Source organism: Nyctibius grandis, chromosome 6 (assembly GCF_013368605.1).
Source record: "Nyctibius grandis isolate bNycGra1 chromosome 6, bNycGra1.pri, whole genome shotgun sequence".
In the NCBI taxonomy this organism is placed as follows: Eukaryota; Metazoa; Chordata; class Aves; order Nyctibiiformes; family Nyctibiidae; genus Nyctibius; species Nyctibius grandis.
The window spans coordinates 41,227,229-41,242,913 of NC_090663.1; positions in this window are offsets into that span (position 1 = coordinate 41,227,229).

Consider the following 15,685-nt stretch of genomic DNA (forward strand, 5'->3'; position numbering starts at 1 on the left):
TGAATTTTTCATGCCCTGCGGCAGAACTACCCATTCATACCTTTGAGCTGGTTCCGCTTTGTTGATAACAGGAACAGAAAAGGCAAACCTCTTGGTGTCCTGAGGATGTAAAGATATGGTGAAAAAACAGTCCTTCAAGTCTACAATCAATATATGCCATCCTGCTGGTAACATGTTAGGTGACGGAATACCTAGTTGCAATGCTCCCATTGCTTGCATTTGCTCATTAATTTTCCGTAAATCATGTAATAATCTCCACTTTCCACTTTTCTTAGGGATGACAAAAATGGGTGTATTCCAAGGACTAACTGAGGGTTTGATATGTCCTGCTTTTAACTGTTCCTCCACCAGTCCCTTAGTAATCTGCAGTCGCTCTTCAGTCATAGGCCACCTCAAAGCAGTTGTAAATTAGGTTGGTCAATTTAAATATTGTGGCTCCCTGTTGGATATACACACAATCTTTACACCCAAACATTAATGCATACAAAGCAACAAGGCATTGTTGAATAAATCAGCAACAAGTTAATTACTGCAACTTAAGCCCTATAACCAATTACACATGACTAAAATTACTTCCCACATTCACATCCACAGTACTCCTCCACCATTTAACATCTCAACCAAAACGTTACACATGTAAAACATTCACTAACAGGCAAAAAAAGTACTAAACCTGTATATTTGGTATTGCTACAGCGTCTGATTTTACTCCATACTGTGTAGCTGCAGCTTTTGTTTGTTAAAGAATTTTCCAATCACGTGATTCCCATGCCGGGAATCGAACCCGGGCCGCCGGGGTGAAAACCGAGAAACCTAGCGGATAGACCACTTTCGCAACGGCGCTCGGCGATCTTGATTGACAGGGCCAAGGCGGGAGGGGCGGGTACTCCGGCGGCGCGGAGGGGAGGGGCCGGCCCCCCCTCTCCGGACGCAGGCTGAGCAGGGTGAGGGGCTGACCACCCCTCCCCCTCCTGTTTCCGCTCCCTTTGCCATGCGGTCCTAGGAGTGCCACGTGGTTCTTTGTTCGCAACCTCCTCCTCTAAGTTCTTACCGTGCCATTTCTCCCGGGAGCTCGCCGCTTCTACTGCCGTACGAACCTCAGCCACGGATGGCTTTATGTTTGCCGACATGCCCTTAACCGCCGGTAACCCGAAGAAACGAGCCAGAACCCCAGGTTTTTCTGTTTTAGCGGGGGGGTTGGGCTCCGGCGGCACCGGCCGCATCTCAGCAGCTGCGCGGGCGACCTCTCCTTCTGCCCTCATAGTTTTTAAAGTCTCTATCACGTTTTGCCAGAGTTCACGCACCTCCTTAATTTCTTCTTCCTCGGGGTCCCTCTCAACAGTCTTTTCCCACATAATGTCTCCCACTTCTCTCCATTCCTCCACAGAAAGTACAAACGCTGTGTCTTTAAAATGTCCCCAGCGCTGGCCCAACTTTATCAGCTTAATTAGCTGTTTCTCCGCTGTCTTGCTCCCTCTCTTAGAGAGGATATCTGCAAGCAGCACGACTGCAGCCTCTATTTCCATGGCTGCCCTTTTTCCAGTGTCTGCTCTGCCCTTTTGACCTGAACAGCACCTGAACCCTGGGAGCTGGGTGGCCAACCCTTCCAGTGTCTGCTGCCCTTTCTTGAACCCGAACAGCACTGCTCCCAGCCGTCTTTTTCCCAACACCTCCTTTTCACTGCTTACCGCAGTCTCGGAGAGAGCACGCCGAAGGGAACCATCCTCTGCTACCAGTTGTAGTACGGGGAAAACCGGGGGAGGCGCGCTCGCGGGTGCTGGGGAGCGGTCCGGAGTAAGCTACGTGATCTCAGTGTGAGTATGGAAGCTTCTCGTTTATTAACAAAGAAAGCAGTGGTTATATAGACTATGCATATGTTAATCGCGCGCCCCGATCGCACTTGTGATTGGTCCATAGGTTTACATATTCAGAGCCGTGACCGCCCCCTCCCCTCCCGGATGTAGTTTTGCTTCCCGCGAAGCAGGCACCACGGGGTTCTTTGTTCTGCTCCGTGCAAGGGGAGTGCAAGGTCGCTAGCTCTGGGCTTAACCCTTGCTCAAAGCCTGGGTTGCTCAGACTGCTCGGTGACTGACACAGGATCGTGCCCCTTCTCACTCAACCAAACCTCTACAGGTGGCAGCCACCGTCAGCTCTCAATGTATTCCACAATAAGCCACGTTTTTATAGCAAAGATTTTCAAATAAGCCTCCTAATCTGTGTGTAAGATTTACAAAGCTGCTGCCTTTTGATGTTTAAAATACATTTTGCATGACGGACATATCTTGTTACCCATATGGCTTTAATTTCTGAGATACTTGGGTTTCTTTCAAATATTCATTTCATCACATCTCTGTGAGGTAGTAAAGCATTATTATGGTTATTTCAGAGATGGGGAAATGAAAAAGGGAAACTTAAAGTCTAGGAGACATCTTCTAATTCAGGCATCTAAAATTGTTTTAGGAAGCTAGACGTCTATCAACGAGTCATCTCAATAAATTTCCTGTAACACCTGACATCTATGTTTAGCAGGGACCTTAAATATCTAGGATGTCTGCCTCTCGTGCAGGACATCTTGAAATTGTAGGTATCTGACCCATGACCCATCCAGTTTTCTGTCTCATCACGTATGTCTCCATCTCCCCCCGTCCCCTATTTCTCTTTCTCTTAGACAAACACACACACACAGAATTATTCCTCTTACCCAAAAATGCCTACTTCCCATTGACAAGCTTGTAGGTTTCACAGCTAAAATTCCAAAACTTTTTTGTAATCTTTCTTTTCTTGTTAACTTGTAAACTCTCAACAAAGTGCTTTTAGAGGAAGCACCATCTCTCATATACTAGGATTTGCTAGAAATGCTAGATACTCATTATCTTACGTCTTCCTTTTAAAATACTGTATATATCAAAGAAGTAGCACAGATTTCTCCCCTTTCCCCTGCATCCACTTCATCCTGCCCATATCTAGGCATAGCAATTCATCTACAAATGCTTTTCTATTACATATGTAACATTACATAACATTAGTCTTGTAGCAAAAGTTTCTGTCATTATTCAGAATGCAGAAGAAACTTTAAGGCCCTTTGATGCATTACAGCTCACATCACATCATACACTTTGAGCCACACAAAGGCACATGTTGACAGAATCAAACATAACAAGACACAATGCATCAAATCTCTTTAGTCTTATACTCAAGGTGCAAAGACAAATGCTATCACAGAGGCTTGTAAGTCTGCTTTATAAAACTCGTCACCAGAAAGTAGTGCATCTTGCAGCAGTGCTACACTTCAAGCGCTTCAGTAGAGCACTAATACGTTGTTTGATAGCATAATGGCAGGACAAACATACTGACGTGGTGAAATGAAGTGTTACTAAACATAAAAAGGCAACACAGTAAATAAATCTAGTGGCCCAAGTTTGCTGTAAGGAGCAGTATCAATGAAATACAGTATTTTGCCAACACTTTACCTTCCTACTGATTTTTCTGTTTACATCCCTGTTAACTAGCATCCCATTAAGAGTACATGTTATTTCCACAGCACTCCCTAATTTAAGCACATCCAAGAACAGACCATCTATTCACTTTTGAAAACCTTGTAAAAGAGTATGGTTCTTGTTCGCCCAAAGTTTCAGACTCCTTCCTAAGGATCTTTCAGTCCTGAAATCTGTCACTCCCATTACCTACTAGTAAAACATTATGGTGCTGTACCAGGATTAGGTTGCCCTATTGGAGCACTTTCAAGTCTTTGAAAAATGAAAGACAATATTTATTAAATGCATATTTTAATGGGGTACACTAATCAACTATTGTGCATGGTCTGCAATAGTACGATTAAAGGACAATCGTTTGTATGATTCTTTCAGGATGATTTACTGGCTGACTGCTTATTGGTAATAATATTCAGAGTAACAGTGATCTAGTTACAGAAAAATCTGGTGAAATATTACTGCATTTTAAAAAGCTGTTATGAAATCACACTTTTAAGTACTGAGCATGATATACATATTTTCTCCAGGACATGATCTTTAAGTTGCATTACCTTAAAACATTGTTCAAAAAGTTTGTTTACAAATATTTATCTTATAAGAATGGAAATTTTATATCAGTTGATCAGTTCATTTGACCAAAGAAAGCAAGCAACAAAACAGAATTATGAATGACATTGGAGGGCTGCTCTTTTGAGAAGAAAATAAAGAATCGGATCAGAACATTTGAGAGTAGTTAGGAAGATGTCACAGTGATGATGTATACTTGAAATGAAGGAAGCAGCTTTCTAGTCTTGAGTTGTCATTGCTTCATTTACCTGTATTTCTTCACCTGGTGATATAAAACATGAAAAGAAAAAAAAAAATTTTCCAGTTTTAATTATCAATCAACTGGTTGGCAAGTAACATTGAAATGTAACTTTTTCAGATCTGAGAGCTCCCAGAAATGTAATATTAATTTAATTTCAATGCTGTTTGTGATAGTACACAAAATCAAAGACCTAGCTGGAAAAAAAGGGTCTTGATTCTCCAAGAACAAAAAATAACAGAGTTTTGCTAGTATCCATCTGATGTAGTGAGAACCATATAAAATGGCTGTCTCTGTGTGTCTCAGGACAGGCAATTTAATGTTTTAACATTAAAAAGTCCATCCTTTGAGTTTTCTGTAAGCACCTATTGTACAAGTGCCAAAAGGCAAGGGTTTGTCTTTCACTCAAGTTTTAAAATTGGGCTCTGTTCTTAAAATATAACAACGCAAGTTAAGAATAAACACTTCTACCTTTGAAGGATGCTGACTGAAAAGAGGACCTTTTAAATAGCTTTCAGCCAAAAGCACATTCAAAAATTGTATATTGATTTGAAAACCCACAACAGCAGTTGAAAATGAGAGTCTTAGAAAGATATGATACTTTTAAGAACTAAATTTTATTCTTTGTCATCTTCTGCAATTGCACTTTTTTCAGGGCTCTTTCTGCATGAATAAAAAAATCTCTCTTCAAAGCTATAATTCCTTGTGTATTTCCAGTGTCTTCTCATAAATAAAAACTGAAAAAAAAAACCCCACAGATGTTTCAGTAGTCCTTTAGTTCCAGACACTTTGGGAAATAAAGACCACGGAAGAGCAGAGGCAGTGGCTGGGCATGAATAGCTCTTGGTAGCCAGGTTAAAGGAGTTCTGTTTATGCAGCAGTGTCCACTCAGAATGAGGATTACTGAAATAATGATATCTTCGTTCAAAAGTAAGGGATTATGGAAGTATTTATACTCAAGAACAGGATTATGGAGACTCAAGAGAGGAAAAATAAACCTTTGCAGTAACCCTGCAGTGCTGTAATGATCTTGTGGTTTAAGCACTCAGCATGAAGCTCTCTCTCTGTAAACAAAAATGAAACCTGAACTGCAAAATTTGGATCCATATCCCAAAGGCTCCTCAGAAGTACACAATGAAATACAGGGACCTGTATTTTTAAGTCTATATACTTTTATTTGTGTTTACATGAATTAACTTAATTTTGGTGTCCTTTATGATGCTGAACGAAGGAACTTGCTGTATAATATCAAAAGAATAATATACTACAGCATAGTAATTAAAAGAACGTATTTTAAAGGAAAATTATCAGAAACACTGAAAAAATTAAGGAACATGAGTCCTCATTGAAGATTAATAGTAGAAATACTTCTAAACTTTTAATTGTCTTAGGGGTTAAACTTCCAAACTTTGGAATGTGTTTGAAAGTTAATGGACCAGCTCATGTACTACTGGTCCAGTGACCTATCCGCATGCAAGCTCACAATTACTAAGACACAGAACTCTGCTGGAGATGTGGAGCTTCTGAAATCTTATAATGTCACTCCATAACGAATATGTCCTTTCTGAAATAACAAATGGAAGGAGAGTTGAAATAAGGACTGCTCAGCAGAGGAAAGAATTTGGAGGGAAGAAGCAACTTCTCAGTTTTGAAGTAATTAAGAAAATGCCTTTCGCTTGTTTCTACTAAGCCAAAAGAACAACAAAAAACCACCACAGCCTCCTCAGAGGTTGTAAAGTTATAAAAGCCTGAAACAACAAACTTTCTAAGTGATCTATCAAAATCTCACAATTTCTTTCAGTTTTTTCATTGGTTAGAGGGTTATTCAATAGCTGAAATCCTCTGTTTTAAGACTGAAGAGATTATAAGACCAGCCAAATTGCCTTTTAATTATATATTTCTTAAACATTGAATTATGCTTTACTTCCCATAAATCTCAAGATTTTAGCTTAAAAAGTGAGACATTCATTCTTAACTTAATTATTTGATAAGATTAGAAATAAATTATTAATCTGAATCACAAAGAAATCTCTATTTCTTCACATATTAAAAAAATCATTTTCCTATGCTTGTGGAAGGACAGAAGTGGTAGGCTAACAATCTACAACACGCCTTCAGTGACAAGGAAAATCCACTTCCGATACCCTTCTACACGTTTGAGGCATTTCTCCATAAATTCTGTTGGATTTTTTCTTTTCTACTCACTCTAGCTCCCACATGAAATCAGCTTTGTCTGACCAAGGAAAGGCATGGACAAGAGAAAGGCTAATTAGCATTCTTCCTTTGGTTGGTACATAAATGAGTAACAATATTTGTTGGAGGTCAGTATCGCACAATCTTTTTCTCTCTCACCATACTGCCTGCTGAGTAGTTCCAGTGCTAGCTTAGTCCTTGCTGTGGGGGGGACTTGAACAAAAGGTAAGCACTGGCACCAGATATGTGTTGTACAGAGCAGTCCTGTTCTCTGCCTGTACAGCAAAAGTGAAGGAAATACGTAAGAAGAGGTACAAACCACAGCCCATGAAAATCAAACCAAAGTGAACAAACTTGAACACAAAATAGAGCGGCAAACCTCATCAACAGCATCATGTAAATATTTATCAGCATCTGTTGGGAGTGCACGGCTAAGTGAGTGTGTTCAAGAATCAGAGCAAACTGTTGGTCGAGAAAAGGAATGGGTGGTAAGATTTCCTTCTACTCCTCTGCCTAAATCACTGGCATTGATTACAGCTGTTTTTACATGACCAGGTGAGATGCTGTTCATTCAGCTCTGTGCTGCTCACTGCAGATTCAGTAAGGTGTCATCTTTTGTTACACTGTTTTAGAGTCAACATTGAATCATCTCAAGAAGAGTGAGAGATTCGGAGGAATAAGTTCAGAGAGAAGAGTTCATAGTGGAGCTAAGTTGTACGTAGATATCATATTATAGACAGAAATAAATGAAGGTAAAGGTGGAAATAAGAGTAAAGAAGGGCTGGAGAAAATGAAATAAGCTTCAAACAATATCTAAGTATGTTTACCCCATATAACATGTGTGAACAAATGGAAAAAAACACTTGTCTTTATGAGTAACAGAGATCAATAATTGTAATGCTGAAATGCATCTGTTTCTGCCCATGGCAATGACTTCCAGCTGAACTTTGTATTTCCAGTTTAATAAACATCACAAGACAGTCAGATGCTTAATAAGGATTACAAAGTAACAGAGAGGGTTAGTTCTCTCTACATTTCTTTGTATTTTTATTTTTATTGGTCAACTTATAACTCTCAGAGAATCCCAAAGTAGCAAATCTTGTCATCTCTGTCAAAGAAAAAAGAGATGGTTTTTAGATACAGATCTTTCAATTCTTGGTATACCTAGCGATTTGTCAGGAAGAGTCCCATTTAGTGAACACTTGTGTGAGATTATTGCAATAGAACTACAGAGGTATGCAACATATTGACATCACTGGCTTCATTCACAACACACCATTAGATGGTAATGTCTTTTGTTTATCTTTAACTTGCAATAAATTTCAAGCAAGAGTTGAAAGCTGGAAAGTTATGCTTTGTCTTTGGAAACTCTGATAAGTTCAGCTTCCTGTTCCTTGAATATTGGTAAGTCTTACAAAAAGAGTTTCCAATATAAAAACAAGGCTCAGTACGGTGATTACTGACAGGATGTGCCCCTGTGGTCACAAAGAAGAGTGCATTGGATCTAAAGAAACCAAGTTGCACAAACAGAGGAATTTAAACCCTAGAGAGCAGATGTTTTTATGCTTGTCATCCCACCGTACTGGGAGGTAGTCTCGAAAGTCAAATGACATCTGTATGGATCATGGACACAGCAATATCTTTTTCCCTTGGGATGAACCTTCTCTCTTCTAGTCAGAGTGTCAATCAATCCTGGGTATCTAGTGATGAAGGACTGTTAGGAAAGGGCATATCACTCTCTTGCCTTCTCCACCTTTACTTTTTGATGGGTGAATCCAAAAAAAAACAAAAAAAAGAATAAAGTTACTTTGTTTTGCTTTTTCATAAAAAAGAGGAATAATGTGCATATAGAGAATAGTAATAAGTAAAAAGACATTTTCCTTTTAAATTCTGTTGATAAAGGGTCACAAAGTCCCTACCCATTTTAAACATCCTAACAAGTGTTTGAACTACTTTCAAAGTTGTCATTCACTATTTTAATCATATTTAATTATGTTTTTAATTAAAATTCTGTTATGGAAACCTGTTCATTCCAAAATTGCACAGCATTTCAGTTGTAATGCTAACAGTAGCATATAATAGTACTGAAAGTATGACTGCTTCTCAAACACATGCAGTTCATGGGCAGGCTCCCTGGGCTATGAGGGTCTATTTCATATAAGAAGGTGGTAAACGAGCCCACTAGAGGAGGGGCCCTGCTTGACCTGTTGTTTGTGAACAGAGAAGGACTAGTGGGAGATGTGAGGGTCAGTGGCCGTCTTGGGAATAGTGACCATGAAATATTAGAGTGTTTGATAGTGGGGGAAGTAAGGAGGGGCAAGAGTAGAACTTCTGCCTTAGATTTCTGGTGGGCAGACTTTAGCCTGTTTAAGAGGCTGGTGGACCGAGTCCCTTGGCAATCGGTCCTGAAGGGCAAAGGAGTCCAGGAAGGCTGGACGTGCTTTAAAAAGGAATTGCTAAGTATTCAGGAACAGGCTGTCCAGGTGTGTAGGAAGACAAGCCGTCGGGGAAAAAGACTGGCCTGGTTAAACAGAGAACTTAGGCTAGAACTTAAGGAAAAAAAGAGAGCCTACTTGCTCTGGAAGAAGGGTCGGGTAACTTGGAAGGTCTATAGGGATGTTGCCAGGTCATGTAGGGAGAAAATTAGAAGGGCCAAAGCTCAATTAGAGCTTGATTTGGCTGCTACGGTCAAAGATAAGAAAAAAAGGTTCTACAAATACATCAACAGCTAAAGGAGGGTCAAGGAGAGCCTCCACCACTTGCTGAATGAGGAGGGTAGTGTAGTGTCAGGGGATGAGGAAAAGGCAGAGGTGCTCAATGCCTTCTTTACCTCCGTCTTTAATGTCAAGATCGGTTGTCCTCAGGAGACTGAGTGCCCAGAGGCTGAAGTTAGGGGCAGGGGGCTGTGTGAACCCCCCATAATCCAGGAGGAGACGGTTAGTGACCTGCTGTGCCAACTGGACAACCACAAGACTATGGGCCCGGATGGGATTCACCCCAGAGTAATGAAGGAACTGGCAAATGAACTTGCCAAACCACCCTCTATTATCTACCGGCAGTCCTGGTTAACTGGAGAAGTTCCAGCTGACTGGAAATTAGCAAACGTAACACCCATCTACAAGAAGGGTCAGAAGGACGATCCAGGGAACTATAGGCCTGTCAGCCTGACCTTGGTGCCAGGCAAGGTGATGGAACAGATCATCCTGAGTGCCATTACACGGCACATGCAGGACAATCGGGGCATCGGGACCAGCCAACATGGAGTCCTGAAAGGCAGGTCCTGCTTGACCAACCTGATGTCCTTCTATGACAAAGTAGATGAGGGCAGGGCTGTGGATGTAGTCTATCTAGACTTCAGTAAGGCATTCGACACTGTCTCCCACAGCATCCTCCTACACAAACTGTCTGCCCGGGGCTTGGATGGGTGGACTCTTAAATGGGTTAAAAACTGTCTGGATGGCCGAGCCCAGAGAGTGGTGGTGAATGGGGCAAAGTCCAAGTGGCGGCCGGTCACTAGCGGTGTTCCCTAGGGCTCGGTTCTGGGGCCAGTGCTGTTCAATATCTTTATAGCTGATCTAGATGTAGGGATTGAGTGCACCCTCAGCAAATTTGCAGATGACACCAAGCTGGGTGATAGTGTCGATCTGCTGGAGGGTAGGAAGGCCCTACAGAGGGATCTGGAGAGGTTAGATAGATGGGCCGAGACCAACGGCATGAGGTTCAACAAGAACAAGTGCCGGGTCTTACACTTTGGCCACACAACCCCATGCAGCGCTACAGGCTGGGGGAAGAGTGGTTAGAAAGCGGCCCGGCAGAAAGAGATCTGGGGGTGCTGATGGACAGCCGGCTAAACATGAGCCAGCAGTGTGCCCAGGTGGCCAAGAAGGCCAATGGCATCCTGGCCTCTATTAGGAATAGTGTAGCCAGCCAGTCTAAGGAAGTGATCGTCCCTCTGTACTCGGCACTGGTGAGGCCGTACCTTGAGTACTGCGTCCAGTTTTGGGCCCCGCACTTGAAGAAAGATGTTGAGGTGTTGGAGCGAGTCCAGAGGAGGGCGACCAAGCTGGTGAAGGGTCTGGAGGGTCTGACTTACAAGGAACGGCTGAGGGAGCTGGGGTTGTTTAGCCTGGAGAAGAGGAGGCTCAGAGGTGACCTTATTGCAGTCTACAACTACCTGAAGGGAGGTTGTAGTGAAGTGGGAGTCGGCCTCTTCTCCCGGGCAACTAGCGATAGGACAAGAAGACATAGCCTCAAGCTTCGCCAGGGGAGGTTCAGGTTGGACATTAGGAAGAATTTCTTTTCAGAAAGGGTTATTAGCCATTGGAATGGGCTGCCCAGGGAGGTGGTGGAGTCACCATCTCTGGATGTGTTTAAGAAAAGACTGGACATGGCACTTAGTGCCATGGTCTAGTTGACATGGTGGTGTCAGGGCAATGGTTGGACTCAGTGATCCCAGAGGTCTCTTCCAACCTGACTGATTCTGTGATTCTGTGATTCTGTGATTCTGTGAAATAAGATAGTAGAAATGCTTTTCATTTTTCTACCTGTAGATCAGTACTGCTGAATGCCATCTTTGTTTCTTTTTACAAATATTGTACTTAACAGTAAATGGGTACCTGTAGGTTCCAAAAGCACTCAAACTGACGTTAGACATCTTTTTAAGTATGTGAATTCACTGATTGACTCCTTTAATTTAAACATAAAACGTATTGTATTTATTGCTAAACAGAATAATTACGGTTAACTTATACAACTTCTTTTTGCTTTTTTAAACTAAAGAAATTAAACATTTCGTTTAACTTTTTCCTTATATTATATTTCCATCTCCTTTCAAGAAGTAATTCTAATCCAATTAGTCAAAATTAATGATTATAGGTAACTTCTTGATTTCCTTTGTAAAGTCAGTTTTAAGTAAACTTGGGAATTTTCAAGGTTCCATTAAAATTATTCCAAACTCTGATTTGGGCAAGATTTTGCAATAGAAGCATTAAAATATGTGTGTGATTAAACTGTAATGTGTTTAGAAGGTTCATAAACATTTTTATAACTCTTCAGACAAATGTGCTATTAATAGCTCAAGAAGTTAAACATATATAAACTTTAAAAAATCTTTCAGTAATTTTTTTTTTATGTTTTAAGAAGTAGAGGTTAGAAAACAAAAAACATGTACCAACTAAGAGAGAGATGCTAAAAGTGAGCATTAGTATTTGTTCACTCAAAACCTGTTCTATAGTATAGAGGACACAGTGGACATTCACCTGTTTTTTCCAAAGCTTGTCCTCTTTTCCTGGCTGGAAATTACTTGGCTACTTTGTCTGTTCACTGATGGTTTTTTTACTTCCTGCAGCCTGATTAGAGTCTGATGCAGCTGAAGATATCTGGAAATCCTGGACAAATAACAACTGAGAATGAGCATGTCAAGTCTATGATATGAACGCAGTTAAATCCACTATGCACATGGCACAAAAATAATCCAGACATATCTTTTAAAATAGATGTATTTAGAAAGAGTCATATTTCTGGACATTTGCAGTTCAATGGCAAAGAAGAAGTAGAGAAAGGAAAAATCGGGAAAGCATTGACCTTTTTCTCACACAGACTTCTTACCCTTTCTGTTCATGCCTGTTGTTAATCCCATACATGATTTTGCTGGCTTTATGGTGATGACTAATTTTCAGTGTTTGTGGGATGATTGGCTTATTTTCCAGTTTTCTGGTTACCTCATTACATTCCCTGATGCTATCTCTCTCACTGATGAATTCCATCCATCTCATAAATAACTGACATAATCCACTGATTCCTCTTGCATTAATTTAAACTTTTCATTTTGTTTGAAGTAGATAGATTAATTTCCTTCTGGTATTCAGTCTCTTGTCACTCTGAAATTCTCTAGTGATTTTAATTTAGTTGTCTTATGTGTATGTGAAATTTTAAGCCAGGGAGCAACTTTGCTTCAGTTAGTCTTTATTTTCAAGATCATCCAGCCCTGTGCTTACATATATTTGAACGAAAGAAATTACTAAGAGGTATGGACGTGAATATTTGATTTTACTGTCCTCTGCAGTACTTTATAAGAGAATCAAGAATGTATTTTAGCTTCCAGATGAATGAAGACTATTTAAAATTCCCATTTTTGTCGTGGTTATTCAGGTATTACTCTTTTTTTTGTAGCTTATAGCAAAATGGCTGGTTTAAGTCTCTCATCCTGTAGACCGTATTCAAAGATAAAAAAAAAAAAAAAGAAATTAAGGGGAATAGAGCAAGAAGGAAATGTAAACTGTAATATGAGAAACAAATGGGAAAAAAGGAGGGGAAAATGAAGAAACATCCACCTCTGTGAAATCACAAACTGGAAAGAAACCTGTAACAAATTTCCTTTAATATCATGTGTGATGCCAAGTGCAGCAGTAACCCATAGGAAATAGTAGGAGAAAAGGCACTTGGCGAGTTTCATGCAAATGGTAGAAATGACGAAATGGAAAGGATTTCAAATTAATCTGCACTGGGGCTTGAATATCTCAAGTGCATTACACCAGGGCTCACAGCTATAAAGGTGAATGTATGAGCAGAGTAACTTTAGGGATAATGGCATACTCATAAAGATAAGAAGTCAATCTACTTGTTAACATGTGCTTCCTTACTTCAGTGGGAATAACAGCACCCTGACTACAAATGGTACTGGATTAGCCAATGTTATATAGTTGTTAGTATACGAGGAATGAAGTATAAATAACAAAACTCTTTTGAAAATGAAAGCAAGTTTCTGCAGAAATTCCACAGGATGCTTTTCCAGTTTTATGACAAAACTTGAACATCCTATCTTTTAAAAAAGATTTAGTAAGTAAACATTTGTGGCTGCAGTGGCAGGAATGTCATAGTAAACACTACATATATTTCTGCAGTCAGTTTGACATTCAGTTTTGCTGCAAGTCTGCCAAGAGCTTCTGTACTGCAGAAGCTGGGAACTCTAGGAACTTCTTAGTAGCTTCTGTATTACTGTAAATTAGTTAAGACTATTTTCCTCAATCGTGTGTAATATGTTAACATGACAACATCACAACACAGTATGTTCACGATGATATAGATTAGTAATTTCTATGGACACTGAAGCAACTCTGATTCTGATTATTCTACCATAGAATGCTGTAATTATAGTCATGATTATTCTACTGTGCAGTAATGATAGCGATGGTTAGAAAGGGACCCATACTGAGTCCCTTTCTAACCTAATGAGTAGGATATTGTTCCTAATATTTGTTCCTAACAGGAACAAATGTATTGCTACAGATAATCTGACTGAGACATCAGTACTTCAAGAAGTACTTTATTTAATCATTTGGAAATTTCTGGAGAGATAGTAGGTGGGAAACAACTATTTCTGGGCTTAATTAGCTTTAGCAGTGTATCTAAGGTATTTTCCTCAATGTCTGGCAATAGAAGAAACAACAGCCCATGGGGTCACATAATTTATCCATTTTCTGAACTACAACTTCATGCGGTCAGAAATATCAGAAAATAAATTATTTTCTCCCATCTGTTTCTGAAAGCCTACATGTATTGATAGGATCAGTAATTTTGCTGAAGTAATTTTGAGAATAGATATCACAATATGAATCTTGAGAATGTAACATCGTCACGTACCTGTAAGGAAACGAATATGTCTTTAAGCAATGCAATATCGATTACCCCAAGCAATAAAAAACCTATACATGAATATAGAAAAGATTTAGTCTGTCTTTTAATGGCCATAACTTAAGTCAATGGAACAGCAATTTGAATGTTCAAAGACAGTGCTACCAAATAATAGTTTTGGAGTGAGTTCCAAGGTCTTTCCTCATACCTTCTTCTCAGCTAAGCTCTGGTCTCTGTTCTCTTTCTTTGGCATCATATGGGGCTCTTTTTCTACTGAATATGAGTTTGACTGAACTCTTTACAGTGTCAGGCACAAGTTCTTAACTCTTCTTAGAGCCCTGAAATGTGAATGTATTGTACTTCAGTAAGTCATAAAACTGAACAAATACTACCATGGAAAAAAAAAAATTTATAAGTGAGTTTAAATATTAATGCTCAGTTCACCTTATTAAAATTCTGAGAATTCAATAAAAGTGAATAATATTTCCCAAACATTGTTTGCAGATGAGAGCTTAAAAGCTAACAACCTATTTTACACAAGAGGAAAATAAATACTTGAGCCAACAAGAAAAAATGTTTTGCTACACATAAGATGATATAATATGCAATTCATCACGTAGTGCATATTTTTGGAAAGACTGCTACGATGTAAGCCACATGGCCAGATGCTCCAGGAGGAAAATAACTCTTTTGACTCTTTTTTTGACAAAGAAAAATGTTTCTTGTCTATTCATCTCTGTGAGAATATCACTGAGAAAGAGAGCTGAGGACAGTGGAGTTGAACTGTCTCCACTGAGGCCTTACGTTCTTAGTATCTTAGTAAAGCTGAAACCTTAACCTTATTTAAGTGATCAAGTGCCCATATAAGAGAGTTAGGTAGGAGCTTTGCAGCTTTGGACCTTGAGGCTGACAGGCACAAATATATTCCCTGAAGTTACTTGCATGCAGACTCTGATTTAGATGGAGAAACAGTAGAACATAAAGGAGAAGGGTAATTACAAAGATTGGTGTAAGAACCCTAGTAACAACACCAGTGAAAATGGCACCCACTGAATTGACTATCCTAAAGCTATCAAAGGAGAACAATTTGACCGTTGTCCCTGATGGGAAACACACCAAGAAGAGTCAGTGAAAGAAACTGTCTCTCCTGAAAGCCATGCAAATTAGAGGGGGTGATTGCCTACAGAAGTATAGGACTTGTTATAGGATGCAGGGGAAGAAAAATTGGTTACTATGTAAAACTTTTTATGAGATGTTTATGAGAAGGACCAAAGGCAAGAAAGGATGAAGGCAGATCCAGGAGGAGCAAGTGTGGGAAAATGTAGCACTGTATGTGTTCACGTGAGTGCCACTGAAAGCAACAGTCTTTGTCTGTGTTGGCCTGTGTGACCGATTGAGTGTGTGTACCCAGTGTGCCCATGCACGTGTGTGTACACGTGTGTACACACCTGCCTATTGGGAATACATGCTCAGCTTCACTATTGACTGGACCCGGGAATGCAAAACTCGAGCAGCATCACATCTGTCAGGCTGGGTCGGGAGAAATCCTCATGCAGTCTGAAGC